The 15,353-nt window shown below is 43.7% G+C and overlaps 1 protein-coding gene across 3 annotated transcripts in view; it reads right to left on the bottom strand.

The window, feature by feature from the left end:
• PAK1 (p21 (RAC1) activated kinase 1) overlaps window positions 1–3,589 on the bottom strand; it is a 76,083-nt gene extending 72,494 nt beyond the window's left edge. For all 3 annotated transcript variants that reach the window (XM_075050206.1, XM_075050211.1, XM_075050208.1), the window contains exon 1: window positions 3,413–3,589. The gene's annotated coding sequence lies outside the window, so the exon portion shown is untranslated. The remainder of the gene's footprint in view (window positions 1–3,412) is intronic.
• Window positions 3,590–15,353: the final 11,764 nt, after the last annotated feature.

Raw genomic sequence — 15,353 nt, 5'->3', positions numbered from 1 at the left:
GTGCAACTCCGACCTATTTTTAAAGGCCTACTGGAGGACGATACATACCACATCCTAAAAGGGCCTTTTCCTCTCTACTGATCATACTGGGAGCCTGAGGAGACTTGTTCAGCTCTGAGCATCCATGTTTTCATCAAGTGAATCCCATGACGGGCCCTGAAACTGTGACATGCACCCCACTGCCACATGCTAAAAAGGAGACAGAGCATGGGAGGGAGGACCCAGGACTCCCCTCTACAGATCTGAGGATGTGCCTGAGGAGGGACAGGACAAAAGTAAGCTTCCTGCCTTGCACAAATCCAAGAGCAGTCATCACCAGTGGCAGCATTGAGTGTAGTTACCCCTCACAGCCATAACGTCCACACCTACACGTGCCGTGCACAGCTGTGCCCAAGTTCAGGAATTTCAAGCTTGGACTTAAGTTTGAGTAAAAACCTGGTTAGCATAAGCAGCATCAGACATTTTTAAGCTATTCATTCCTGAAGAGCATCACATGCCTTATGCTCAGAAGGGAAGAACTGATCACAGTGCCTTATGTGCTACATGAGTGAGTGTCTACTGACAGTCCCAGTTCTGCTGCCACCAAAGGGAATGGATCCAGCCTTCTCATCTCTGGGAACAGGGATGCAAAGCAGTTCCTCCCAGGTGAGAGCTGTGCAAGTGCATAGGAAGAGTCACACACTAGACAAATTATTTTCTCCATAAGAGCAGGCCCTCAGTATCAAGCAGAACATGTCTACATTCTCCCCAGTTCCGATACAGGCCAAGACACAAGGCTGAGAAAATTAGTTCAGCTGCTTGCCCGGCATAGAAAAAGGCTCTTTCACACAATAGAATTCTTTTGCCTTCCCACAGAGGTAAAAAGCCAACAAGAAATATTCTTGTACCTGTCAAAGGGCTAACGATTGACTAGGCTTTAAAGAAATATGACTTTCATTTTTAGTTGCCTGGTTTCAGTCTGTTTCTTGTACCTCCTCACAAAGAGTGGGCAGATCTTTTACAAAGTTTATTTGCTTCTGTTATCTGCTGTTGACGGGATGAACTGTAAACCCAGATCACTTTAAGGGTGGAGCTCTGTATCATTTCTGTATTTTGCTACTGAGAAAAGCCTATTTCAGCTCTAGGTGGTTCTGTACGCTCTTAAGAATATAAAGGAACTGGACTATAACAACTAGCTTTTGAAATTACAAAACTTCCCATGTTGAGGAAGCGAGACAGGCACACAAAAGGGAGAAAGAAGGGAAGAAGCCACACTGCAGTTCATTCCCATTTAAAACAAAACAAAACAAAAAAACCCAAACCAAAACACTAGTTAGCAAAGTAGGTGAAATTCATGCACTTGCAGTCAAAGTTGAGAGAAAAGGTCTGCACAGACCTGAAAAAGGATACACAAGAATCAGCAGTAATCAAACAGTTCTTTGACCTCTTGGGCAAAAAGAGCTAGCATCAGTTTTTAATCCAGTGCAAGCAAGGCAGTCAGAAACACAATAAACAAGCAATGTATTTTCACTTGTGGAAGTTACGCTGGACTTGTCACACATTTCTTCCAACATCCCCGTGATGCACGGAAAAGCATGAACCAAAAGCCTTACATTTCCCTACTCTTTTTTTCTGAGCAACATCCAGAGCACATAATATTCCCTAAAACCAGTCAAAGCATTCCTGCTGTCATGCTACAAGAGCATTTTCCTCCTCAATTTTATTTTTGGCTTTCATTTCCAAGTCAAAGAATGGTAGTTATGTCATCCCATTTAAAGAAGCTGGTCCCTCCCCACAGCACTCAGAAAGGCTAAATACCCACCCAGCTTATCAGTCTCAAACTCCAGCTTTGTTATACAGTACAGCTAAGAATAAATTCTGTCCCGTGGCACAAGACAGGGGCAATCCATAGTAAAACAGATTCATTAATTTAGATAAATTTAAATTTCCACCATACCTTCTGTTCTCTGCGCAGAGATGAGCTTCACTTCTCTGACTTATCCACAGAAAACGCACAGGGAAAAGCAATTTATAAGCATCCAGCATACGCACACACACACACACTGTTCCACAAGAAGGAGTTTCTGCAGCCTTATCCTAAAAAGCTGTGAGCAAGGTTAACACACCCACAGTAAGAGATGTTAGAGCAGCAGACGGGAGGATGCTCCCTGCTTTGCCAGGTAATGTGTGCAACACCAGGAAACTCCAGGTATGGAGAAGGGGGAGGTAGTTCAGTGAAAGGCATCCATGAGTCACTGTACAAAGAGTAATCGCAAGCAAGGAGAACAAACACTCTTCCATCTGTGCCTGACACAGCCATTTCACCCAACTACAATACCCGCTTTCACTTTTAAAAGCTTGGCTAACAAAATAGCTTTTTACGGTTGTTCTTACAAATATATATATATCTATCTCTCATACTTAATCACCGCATAAACTACATGCCTTATAGCCGGTAACAGTCCCCAGCAAACAGCCAGGTTTTGACATCTATTTATAAACCCTGTTCCTGAAGAAAAACTCCTGGAAGTACTGTCGGAATAAGGATCAAGTAATGCTCAGCAGGAGCAGATGCACCATGACACACACACGGATGGAACCAGCTACTCCCAACAATCATGAATTTTAAGGTCTCTGGATAACAAAAGCAGCAAGAACAGATTGCAGGCATGGGAGAGCTGTGGATTGGGGCATTTCCATGCACAGTGGAAGAGAGAAGCGCTACTGCCCCTGAGGGCTCGTCCTGCTGGTGCTGCCTCTCCTTCGGGCTCCCCGGGGCATTCAACAGCACCTAGGGGTGCCACCCACCACCCATCTCACGATGTCCCTTCACTGCCACCCGCTCCCCAGGCAGAAGCCCCTGCTTTGAGCAGGAGGCTGGACTACAGACCTCCCGAAGTCCCTTCCAATCTGAATTATCCCACGACCCTAAGTTCAGCTTTGCTTTTAAGTAGTTTAATAGCAAAAAGCCGCCGTTTCATATACACACACATGATCCCACCTCTCCATCCCCGCACACCAGCCACACAAAGCCCGGGGCTGCATCACCCCATCGCCCAGCAAGAGTCCAGCTCCTCAATTCTTTGTGTTTGCCCAGAGCACCCGCCCCTCTAGCCAAAGCCAGGACGGGGTGCTCAGCAGAAACTCTGGGCTGAGCCCCGAGTCCCACCGCAACCTCTGCACCGGGACCCCAAGCATGCGGCTCCCCGCTTGCAAAGCCCGGGGGCTGAAGGCGACTCCCTTTGTTAAACGAATGAGCCGGGGAGGCGGGGGGGTGGGGAGGCAGAGAGCCAGGCTCGGTACCCCCCTCCTAAAAGAAAAAAAAAAAAAGAAGAAGAAGAAGAAAAGACCCTGCCGCTCAAGCCCTTTGCAAACTTCCCGGCTACAAAAGAACAAGCGAGGAAATCCCCTTCCCCGGCCCGGCGGGACTCACCTTCCGCCCGCCGCAAGGTGCTGCCCGGCTCTCCGCCCGCCCTGCCCGCTCCCCACGCCGCCCTCCAGCCGCCCCTATTGTCGGCCCGGCACCGCCTCCCTTCACCCTCCCCGCCTTGCCGCTGCCATTGGCTCCGGGGGGGCCCGCCCCGCCGCCCCCCTGCCGTCAAGGTGGGCAGCCGGGCACGGCGGGGCAGGAGCCGGGGAGAGGGGCAGGGTCTTCCCGCTTCGTTGCCGGGGGTGGGGTGGGAGCCTCGGCTGGGGCGCAGCACCGCAGCCGAGTGGCCCTGGGGGAAAAGTTTGAAGGGGGGTGGTACCTTCCCGGTGCGGCAGATCCGGAGCTTGCTTCGCCTCTGGGCTGCCTGGGGAAATCCGTGGGATGTGCTACGGCCTTGGTGGAGCTGCGGGCTGCTCCGGCACCTTTGAGGGGCAGAGGGAGGGAACGGCGTTGGCCCGGGACGTAGAAGTCTTTCGCGATCACGCCATGGACGGAGCTACAACGCGGGGAGTGGATCACCGGCAATTACACCCTTGGCATGCAGCGCTGTAATGACTTTATTTCTATGATTCGTATCGCAGAGCCGGCTCCGTTGTGCTAGGACTGTGTGCGTGCAGATCCAAAAAAGGCAAGAATAAAATGGGCTCTGCCTTGCTTCTGTGTTGCACAAGCCGAGATGTCTATACCTTATATTGCAGGAATACGGGTGTTTGCTCTCCTTGCGATCCAAAGCTCGCTGGAAACTCATCACCCTGGCTAACAGGAGTTTTCGGCTCAGCACTTGTGCTCCGCTGAGAGAGAAAAAGAGGAGGGATTTGATTGCCCGGAGGTACAGCTGCACCGCTCTCAAGAACAGAACACGGGCATGGTGAGGTGTCTCATGGTGTCTAGACATACAAAAGTAAAATGTTAAGTGAAGCAGGTAGATACAGACAAAAGGGAGACATATAATACAGGTCACCACCCCAGACCTGCCTTTTAGACCAAGACAGCATGCCCATATATGACAGATTAAGATAGCGCCGCCACAGTCTTGCCCTTCCCCCTTGTACCAACATTTATCAGTTCCCGTGGTAAGTTTGTTGGAGAGCTAAACCAGCAGAAAATCAACCCCGCAAAAATAAAATGGAGGAAGTGAGAATGCGAGTCTGGGACTGGTAGGAAGAGTGGGACTGCAACAGACCTGATTTCAATCAGCTCAACCTGTTGTGGAATTGCACACTTAGAATTACTTCCCTCTGTTGGATACATTTAAAATTGGATTCAAAACCACACACACAGACAGACTGCGTGTACTCCCCCAGAGCATGGTCTGTCCACAGTCTGTCCTCTGGTTGCCACATAAAGGTGCTTATGTCAGTACAGGGCAGTATATCGGTCACTTCACTTCAAATGCAGCCCAAATCAGCCTGATCAAGAATCCCACAGTTACATGGGAGCTGTGCTTACGTGATTGCTGCAGAGGGGCAACTGAGGAGAAAACCACGCAGCTCAGCTTGAATGCCAGATCCACAAAGGGGACACCGTCAAAGCTGGAGTTAAAACTGAACAGTTACCCTTCACCCCTGAACTGAGACCTGAAGAGTAACTTCCTTCCTGTACACACACAAAATCACAAAGACTTTTCAGAAACATGGATGCACCCTGATAATTTAAAAAAATAAATCTTGGAGCCAGGCAAAAGATTGGTCCAAAATACTCATAAACATGTGTTGTTTGACAAGACATTTTACCAAATATGTTCATTGAACCACTTGGAGAATGGCTGTGTAAGGTAATTGCAGTTGGTTGACCTAAGGCCTGGTCCATACACAGCTGGTGTATTGCTTTAACAACCCCTGCTATAGCTGTATTTTTATCTGTACAAAGGTACTTAAAGCAGCATGAAATAACCAGGACTTTAATTATAGGTGCTTTCAAAGCCACTTCAAGATGAAAAAAGACTATCTACGCACAGGTTAACTCAGTTCAGAAATGGTCTCTATTAAATCTTTGTATATTCACTGCCAAGGGATCTCACCAAGACATTCAGAACTGTATTCTTACATTTTGTTATTACCCTACTCTGTAGTAATGCGGAATCCCAAAGAGATATCCTGAAGGGATATCCTGGTATTTCAACACTTAAGAGTTTTCTGAATTTACCCAAATTTCAAGACTCCTTTGATTGAAACCATTGCTGGATATTTCAGAGGGAGTTCCCAAACAAAAGGAGGGAGAGGCATTTGGGATGTCCATGAATAACATCAGAACAGGATATAGAGCTACTGCTGCAAATCAGAATTTGGTACTTGAGAAAGGAATGAGTAAAACGTATATCATTTTATTTGTGTTTTAAGCACTCAGAGCAGAGAAAGTGCTCGGGGAGTTTTCAGGGAAAGGATCCATCTTGCCTTCTACTCAGGATAAAGTCAGATGGCCCCTTTCCAGTATGGGGGGAAAGGGTATTACTTACACCTCAAAAGGGTCTTGCCTTCTGTGGGAAGAAGGCTGGCACCAGGCCCCAGCCTCAGAGACCAGCTCTGTTGAACAATTGATTTTACAGTGAACATGTAAGAACCGCATTTTTCTCCCCTTCAGCCATACAGCAGAACGAGCGCTCCAGCTGCTGTAGGGCAAGGCCTGACGATTTCTTGTCAGCAGTACCAGTATCGATAGTTCTTACCCTGCTGTGCATCTCTGCTCCTGAGCTACTCCCTGCACTGTGCTAGCACAGCTATTTCTGCAGCTGTGTAATGGAAGGGATCAAGGAACTGGTCCACCTAAGATTTTTCCTGGGTGTTTTTCAGCCAGAACAAATCCCCAAATATCTTGGCTGACACAATGCAGGGGAACACAAGAGCATGTGAAATCACAGAAGCTAAATCTCAGCTGAGGGACAGTAACTTGTTATGACGTACTAGCTTAGTCACCTGCAGTCATCCGTCCACTCCTTTAATCTGCTCTAGCAATTAAGAGACAAATTGGCCTCAGCCTACAAGGAAGAAACCAGACTTCATGAATGACTTGAAAACTAATTACAAGTCTCCAAGTCTTAATAGTCAGGCAAGGATTAGAAAAAGACAAAAAGAAAAAAGGAGGCCTATAGTCATACAATACACAATTACAAAGTTCCTTAGCTAAAGATCTCACTGCAAAGTTGTAGAAACAGCAAGCAGCAGCAAGCAAAACTGAGGGTGATGGTGGGTCAGCATACTACAGCCTGGAGATTTCTCACCCAGTAAATCAGAAGTCAGCCCAGCAAAATAATGTTGTGAAGTGGTGTGAAGTGGTGTGAAGTGATGAAGAAGACAGACTATGATTCATCACTGCCCCACATATCGTATAAGCTTGTACAGCTCTGCAAAATGTACGTAAAACACTTCCAAATCAGAACCATTTCCTTTTTCATTCTACTTTGTCCAGATAACACAACAAACTAAAGCAGTGGGGAATGTGTTTCTGGACACAAATCCGTGATGCACCAGAGTAAATTTTTTCTCTAAACAAACACAAAAAAGCACGTCAGCAACAATCTTTCATTTCCTCAGTAAGTTTCAGGGTGTTGTAGTGCCAGAAAAGCAAAGTAGCAGAATAACAAAAGGGCCAGAACATCTGACTGGTGGAGAGCAGCACTGGGTTCCTGTCTTACATATCCTGAGGTTAGAGGGTGTGTATTACCCATCACTAAGGAAGCTAGCATCAGTTCCAAAATGTATGCAATTAGCACGTTACATCTGGTACATATTTAACATGGACATGCATTTCCTAAGAAATTTGCTAAGATATCTCTGCCTAAAATGAGTTCAAATACAAGAGTAAGAACCAGGGCCACCATTTTAGGAGAGCTGGCTCTGGATTACACTTGTTTGATCTTAGCACTGTCTTCCGTTTTATCAACCGACGTCAAAAATCCAGCTTATACACAACCGTTTCTCAGTATTTGGTTATATCCAGTTGTTGCATTCTGGATAAATGGTTAGAGCATCATAGTGGACATGTTTCCACTTGCCACTTGGTCCTCCATTTCTGTATTGAGAGGCTCACAGTAAAGAGTCATGATCTGTCTGATACAGGTATAACAGTAGTTACAACCTGGTACATTTTTTTGATGCTTAAATCCCAAATCATTCAGGTTCTCCTTAAGGGTTACTTTCTTGTTGGTTAAGTTACCCTATAGTTGATGGAAAACTCAGAGGAATCTTCATGCCATTCCAATTTTAAAACATCTCTTACTGCTTCATTGAAGTCCTGGAATCTGGCAAAACCTCTGGTGATGAATACATTTTTACATTCCAGATCTCCTTTAGCCAGGAAATTGCACAGAGACAGCTAAGAGCGCTCAGTGCTTTGGTGAGCAGTCAGCAAGTCAGGGTGAATACTAGGGAAGCCACAAGTGACTATTTGATTCTGGAAGCCTTGTGTATCTCTGGAAGTCATAAAATACAGATGGGTAATGGCTTAACAATGAGGTCAGTCTTTGATTCATTAGCTAACAGCTGAATCTAAGCACATATACCCCAGTTTTGAGGCATGCTGCTAATTCGAGCTTAAAAAGATGGGGGGAGTTTTACCCTGCACTGTAAATTTCTGTGGAGCTGTACTGGACCCTGGTTTTGACTTAGATTTTGTATGTTTTCTCAATGATCTGAAGAGTTTTCTTTCTTGAAAAAATATGACTAGCCACTAGTAACCTTAAGTAAAAAACATATTCAAATGCCATAAGCTTGGGGGGGGGGGGGGAGGAGGGGGGACAGTGCATAAACTTCAAACACATTGGGGTCAGCCACTGGTGCTATGTGAATTCACACCAGGATCTGACCATTTGCATTTTAACCCTGCATTGTGCAAGAATCTGAGGAGATGAGTGCCATAACAGAAAAGCCTGCTTTCAGATATTAAAAGCAGTGTTGACAAGCTCCAAAAGCAGGCATGAAACTTGACTCAGAATTTCCTCTTTTAATCTCCCAACTACAGTCGTAGCTATACTTCCCTGCATCAGAACTTCCCTCAGCCTGCAATCCAAAAAGCCCCTACCCATCCCTGCCCCTATTCTTCCCCAGCTGGTTCTTGAAACATCTAGTCCTACTTCCTCCCATTTCCCCTCCCCTCCATCCCCCCAGCCTCGCTTAATAATCCACCTCATTTTCAAAAGTCCCTTCCCTTCCTGATCCCACCAGCCAACCTAAGGCAAGGACAAGCATACAGTCTAGAAGCTCCTTTAGTGATCAGTGTTCCATCTTGACTGGAAATCATGACAGCAACTCTGCTTTGTAAAATACAGGCAGTATTTTACGGCAGTGCTGCAGATGAAGAACGAAGCACCCAGGGAGAGCTAGAGGGGCACCACTGAGAGGTGGTGGGGAAAGGGGGAGGTCGTAAATAATGCTTATTCACTTGGGCCTTTGGAGCGTGAAGGAACTTGCTGACAGTGCAGGAAGTGTGGAAAATAGCATGGTAAAGGCAGACAAACATCTCAAGCACATGAGAGCATGTCTCCAGACTGGCAAAATAGCTGCAGAAATGACAGAACGAGCTATGGTTGCTGGCCCTTGCCCAACTGCCAGTACAAGCAAGTGGTCCTGGCCGGCAACATTGTGTGGCAGAGCCTTCTCAGAACTGTTTGTGTGACTGTCCTGGCCTCAGGTGTGAACAGGTTCTCTGGACTGTCCCAGAACCATGACTCTAATCTTCTCTCCTCAATGCAAAGAATTCAGAAAAAAATAATCCAGCATTGCCCAAAATGTACATTTGCTGCCTAGAAGAGTCTTTCCAACAGACAAGACTGTGACAGGTTTTCCTTCCAGCATTCAGCTTACGGAGTTGTTTATACCATGGACAAGATGGTATTATAACACACACTCAGAATCACTTTTCTATTAATTTTATTCTATTTTACTATAGAATTTATGATGAGATAAATCCTGTCCATGAGCATGTGGAAGAACACAGTAGAAATGGATTTACATGTAACTTAAGCTCAATATCCGCTGAACTAGTAAGAAATCCAGAATAACAGTCCTGAAAGTGAAATTAATCCCAATTATCCTAAACTTTGTTATTTTTTAAAACATCCTTTTACCTATAAGAGGGGAGAAATAAAAAAGAAAACTATAACATCAAGGCAGCAAGGGAGACTCTGAAAGTGTGGTAAAACAGACTGCAGTAAACTTACCTTTCATTAGGGACTGCACAAGTTTAATGGGCTATCTTATAAAGAAAATAATAATAAAAATAATTTAAAAATCAATTAGCTTTTCCTCTCTTTATTGATTTTTTAAAGTATGCCTCTGGAGAGCTTCCACTTCCAGTATCAGGGTTTAAAAAAAAAAGCCAGGTAGTGCAAGAGACAGTCTGAATGAGACATCAGACAGGGACTACTAATCCAGGGCTATTTACTACTCAAAACCTAACAAATGCAGCGCATTTTTCTACACAGAAAGTCTTGGCTGCATTGGAGGACACTGTAAACAGAGGAGGGTGAGCCCAAAAGAGATAGTAACAGTGTAATGGTACAACAAAATTAGATTATTTTGCTGGTTTTGCTGAGCTTATTCGAACTGAATGACTCTGAGGACCCAATCCTGTTCTGACTGGAGCCAGAGAAAGATTTGCCACACATTGCAGAGAGAACAAAACCAGCCCTTCAGTCATAGCACCTCTGCCAGATTTTGTTTCACGCCCTGCCAAAATGTCATAGCCTGAATCCCTTCAGTAGCTTGAGCCATTTAGAACTGGACTGAACAAAACCCTGGAGAACAAACTGCAGACAGAAATCTTCCCCTGTTCTTTCCCTTATCTCTGCTCTTCTGCCTCAGTGGGTTACATGAATAGCAACCAAAAACTGCAGAGCACTGACAGACATGGAGTCTCTGGGCGTTTCAGATGTTTTACAAGCAAGCTGTGAAAATATGAAACCACCATTCATTTCTACCTACTTGCATTGTGTCCAAGATGGACTAAGTGGATCATAACACAAAGATTATAGAGTAGCTGACTTCAAATGTTTTGGAAAAGCTACACTGAATTTGAAATATTTCATGACAGCTTCAAACATCAGTGCAGTTAAATTCTATTAAAATGCAATGTAAAGGTCTTCAGCAACATAATCTGTATTGATCTGGAGCATGCAAAGTATCATAAAAACACCAAGATAATTCAAATTATTAACTCATCAAAAAGCTGGAGAGATGGAGCACCCATTTTGCCAGCTAAAGAGCAGCTTTGATAGTTAAACCAATAGAGGGAGCTATAAAAGCTCAGGGGCAATTTGGCTGAGGACAGTGACACTGGTAATTTAATTATACTGGTTGGTCACACTAAAACCAAAGTTACACTGGAGATATAGATCACTTCAAGCCTGCCAAGAGAGCTGGCCCTGCAGAATTCCTTTGATATGATGTACATCTTAGTGCTGTCCAAATCGCCGATGAGTCACAGATTGTTCTGCAGGACACAGGATATCTTAATAAATTAATTGTATTGCATAATCCTTTCCAATTGCTTCCTCGTATATACCTGCAGGAACTGCAAAATAACAACATACAGCCCCCTGATCTTTTTCACTGGCTGTCTTAGCTTACTACATAGATCTTCCAAAACTGCCAGAATAAAACCAAGGTTTCAGGAACATGCCATCCTCTAACTTTACATTCCTCTGGAATCAGAGGAACGTCAAGTTGCACTGGTTGTGGAAGAATAACTTTATCTAGGATCTTCAGTTTAGACAAAATGCACCACTGTAACTGGCAATAATATCTCTGATGAGGTTTCTATCCTGAATCTCACCATCTTGTCTGAGTTTGTTAATTAACAGTTTTAGGGCTGGCTATTTTTTTTTGTTTGTTTTGCCACATTTTCTGGGATACGTAGAGATTCTTATCAAATTATTCAATTCTTACCAAATAATTAACTTCATCAGCATAAATTAATCACCAAACCATCCTATGAGCACTATTGCAGATGGGGAAAATGAGGTAAGAGCTCAACCAGTAGCCTCAGGCCGTGCAGCAAAACTACTGCAATTATGCTTCTTGAATTCAGGTGTTCCTGTCTCCCAGTTCTGTTCTCAGACTAGATCAAGCCTTTAAACTGCCTCTAAATGCTTCCAATTGCAGCAAATATAAACCTAGTGGAGCAGACCTGACTCAATGCAGTCATACAGAGAACTAATCTTCAGCAGGTAGGTGAACTATAAGGAAGAAACATTTAAAATCACTGTTTGCATCAGATTGGGAGCCTCTGTCCAAAGGCAGCCTCTGTTAGCAGACAGCAGCCTTGCAGAAAAACATGATACTGAAACTTACTCTCTGTTGATGGTGGCCTTTATCCCACCCAGACAGGAAGATGTAAATGGCTGTATAGAGAAAAAGGGCCTAGAGGCATAAGGTAAATAATTTTCAAAGAACAGTGCAGAAAGTGAGCCAACTGCTGATGTATGCGGACTGTGTTTGAAACAGTGTGGGAAAGCTACTTGCTCACAGGGAACTGGAGTTGGAACGTTTAAGTTCCATGATGGATAATGCTCTGTTGTGAAATTTGTGTATGGAGGATTTCTTATTTTTTTTCAGGTATGCCTAGATTTCTGGGAAGAGCACATTTAATAAAACCATATTTAAGAGGACTGCGCTGAAGTAATTGTTTTTCTCTTTTAATTTTTAAGTGGTTACAAAACAATGAAGCTCTCAGTTCTTTACACTTCACAGGGGAGAATGTACAAAGAGCTGCTTAATCTCTTTCGGTTCAGCTCTTTTATTCTCATGGGTATCCAGTTGCAAGGTATCCGTATCAGCCTCTGAATTCTCAGCCGATCCCCGAAGCAAAGTGCATCCAACTGTAAGCTCTTGTTTTAACATGCTGTTTCAGGACGGACCAGGTTTCAGCATGACCATGTGAGGGTTGCTATGCCTAAATCCGTTTGACATTGGCAGAGGAGCAGTATCACAAAATCCAGCAGTACTCATTCCGATGATGAAATGCCGAGTAAGCGCTTTCACAATGCTAGGCTAAACTTAACGCTGATGTTTGCGATCTAGAAGGAAGCAAGCTATACAACTAAAGTAGGCATGTCACCAAGGAAGATTTGAATGCTTCCTGATTGGTTTTCCAAATAATAATTTCATTTGCTTCTAACAGAGACTAGCTTGCAATTCAAGTATTATATGGTTTTCTTCATTGCAAACTGCAATTAAGGAATCAGATGGCAAGATATAAATCATACCACAGTATCAGCTAGGAAAGAATGGTGAAACCAGACAATATTAGGGATTCAAATTAATTTTCTCCCATTATTGCTAGGTAGTCTCAAATGCAAAGAGGAAAAAAGGAACATAAATATATTTATAGTTAAGGTAATAAATTAACACCTGTATGCTAAATTAATTTGTTAAATTTGCTAAATTAAAATGCTAAATTTGGCTCAGTCACTTAGCAACAGCTGCATCAGTTTAAGATGTTTCCATTCTGCAGCTGTTAGCTGTCACCTCAGGCTGGAGCTCCCATCCCTCTAGCAAAGTCAGCAGAAGGAGACGTGTGCCTACATTTTGCCTGTTCCTCTCCAAAATCCAGTGTCTTAACTCAGATGCATCTTTATCAACTATCTACTAGCTTGGCTTTGTCATCAGCACATGTTCATTCTGACAGCTCTGATGTGAAGCAGTAACCCACACCAGAAGGGCACAACAAGCAGTCGCGTCTTAAACTGCCATAGCAATACTCATCAGAGTGTATCCATCAATGCCTGAAGTTAAGACAAAAGTAGAATTGTGAAAAATCATGAAAGTGCCCAAGGAAATAAGGACAAGAAAACTTCTACTGGATTTTTGTCACAGCGCAACAAACAATTTAGAATTACTAGGCCCACAAAAAGGAGCCTAAGAATTAGAGCACAACCCAGGGGAAAGGGAGATCTAGTCTTGGTCCAAGCTCTCTTGACTACTTAACTGCAATGCTGCTGCACCCTTGGTTATTCGCTTGTTTCTTGATGTAAGTGACTGTGTGTGCTGTGATGTGTGTTCAGCTCAGAACTATCTCCTGTGAGGCAGGTGTGCTTGGAGCACAGCTTCCAGACCACAACCCTCAGTGGATACAGACAAAGGAATGCCTACTCTGAGGATCCTGGGTAAGGTTAAGAGCAATACAGGAGCTGAGCTGCTTGCCAAGGCAGCATCCAGCCCGATGCAGAAAAAAAACTCAGAGTGCAAGAAACTTCACCAGCCAGAAAGAAATCTCTTTGGCTGGTGATTTTGAAAGACCATGCCTGAGAAACTACACACCTAAACTCCAATAGGACAATGCTCAAAATTTAATATTTTGATCCTTAGATATTCCTGGCAGAGAACAGCACTGAATTAAGTTACAGTCACAGAAAGAGAATCTCTGTGGGCTGGTGCTCACATTTTCTTGTTCAAGCTCATCAAAGAAATTGCTCTTTAGGAGCTGCAGCTTCTCCACCTTCACTGGGCATAATGGTGTATCTAGAGCAACGGAGGAGGACAGTCTGCCAGGTATCACCGTTTACTATTCATCAGGCTGGAACTCCCTCAAACGCCGTGATGTTTTCTCCCATGCTGTCCTTCAACAGGAAGGACTTAACAAAATCCATAAAAATAACACTGCAGCCTCCTTCCTACCATAATAAAATTTAGGCTAAGGATGATGCTTTCATACCGCTCAGCCACAAGGAACAGTTGGTATGCTGGAAATGCTGCTTATTTTACTAATCATCCTCATTTTTCATTGTGCTGTCTCTCTTCAGCTTTCTGAAGCTTTCTGCTCTTACCCTGCATATGCACTGCATAGTCACAAAGGATGCCACAATCTCTGGCTGCTGCATTTCAGACTTAAAAACTAAGCAGACAGAACATGCACCTAGCTGAGACCATACAGTCATTAAAATTCTGTTAAGTGCACATACATGAAAATTGTACCTGAACCACATGTATTATACAGACCAAGATCAAGGTTTCCATCCGATGTTTTTATTGGTACCCCCAATGGCAAGGCCATGACTTGTAGGCACAACCATTACGCTAATTATGAGTAATAATTTCCAACCTAAATGATTCTATAAGTTTGCCAAGCCCAAACTCACAGCTCCAGCATGACACACACACTTCCCAACTGCCCACTGGTACTGAAGAGAGCAGGAGTTATTTTGTGTTTATTTCCACTGGGGAGCAGCACATTCTTGTGTACAAATGGAAAAAAACTATCCAACATTGCAAATATATGACTAATCTCTGTAACAAACAGGCATCGTAAATATACCCAGGAAAAAGACCTAATAAGCTAAGGGGCCTGATTCTCCTCAGCTCAATATCCTTCATAGTCATTTATGTTATGACAGGGAGTAGGATACCAAGAGTTCATCACCTCTTTTTTTAACATCTATTTTATTCTGCACCATATATACATATATAAATTAAAGCTATTAAAAAATCACCATCAGAGTGTATGCTACCATATTCACACCACTAGTAAGTCCACTTAAGCTTTTGTTAGCCTGTAGGAACCGCATGTGGTTCCTTCCTACTACAGGAGCTAAGTTTCCTTCAGCAGACAGTCCTCATGCATAATAAGTAAATGCGGAACATAATATTTGTGGGGAAACATGAAAAAGAAGTAAACAGGAGGCTATTATTAAACAAATTCAGATCAGAGATTGCCAGTGGCTATATCTTTTCCTTGTTTTCTTCTCCAAACCCTGTAAGATAATATGATGACTAATAAGATCACAGAAACACCAGCAGGTTATAAGGCCCACTTAGTAAGGGAAAATAAATTTAAATGCATAAACTTAAGTTCCTTAAAAATATAAATCAGCTCAGCAAGCAACCCCAGTCCTCAAAAACTATATAGGAAGCTCTCAATTTCCAGTGTTCTCCACTCTTCAGCCTTCGAGGTTTTTGGTTTTTTAACAGCACAGTTATTTGCAAGTGTTCAGGGTGAGCAGAAATGCAGCTGA

Source organism: Buteo buteo, chromosome 18, assembly GCF_964188355.1.
Source record: "Buteo buteo chromosome 18, bButBut1.hap1.1, whole genome shotgun sequence".
Classification (NCBI taxonomy): domain Eukaryota; kingdom Metazoa; phylum Chordata; class Aves; order Accipitriformes; family Accipitridae; genus Buteo; species Buteo buteo.
This window is presented reverse-complemented; position numbering and strand designations above follow the sequence as displayed.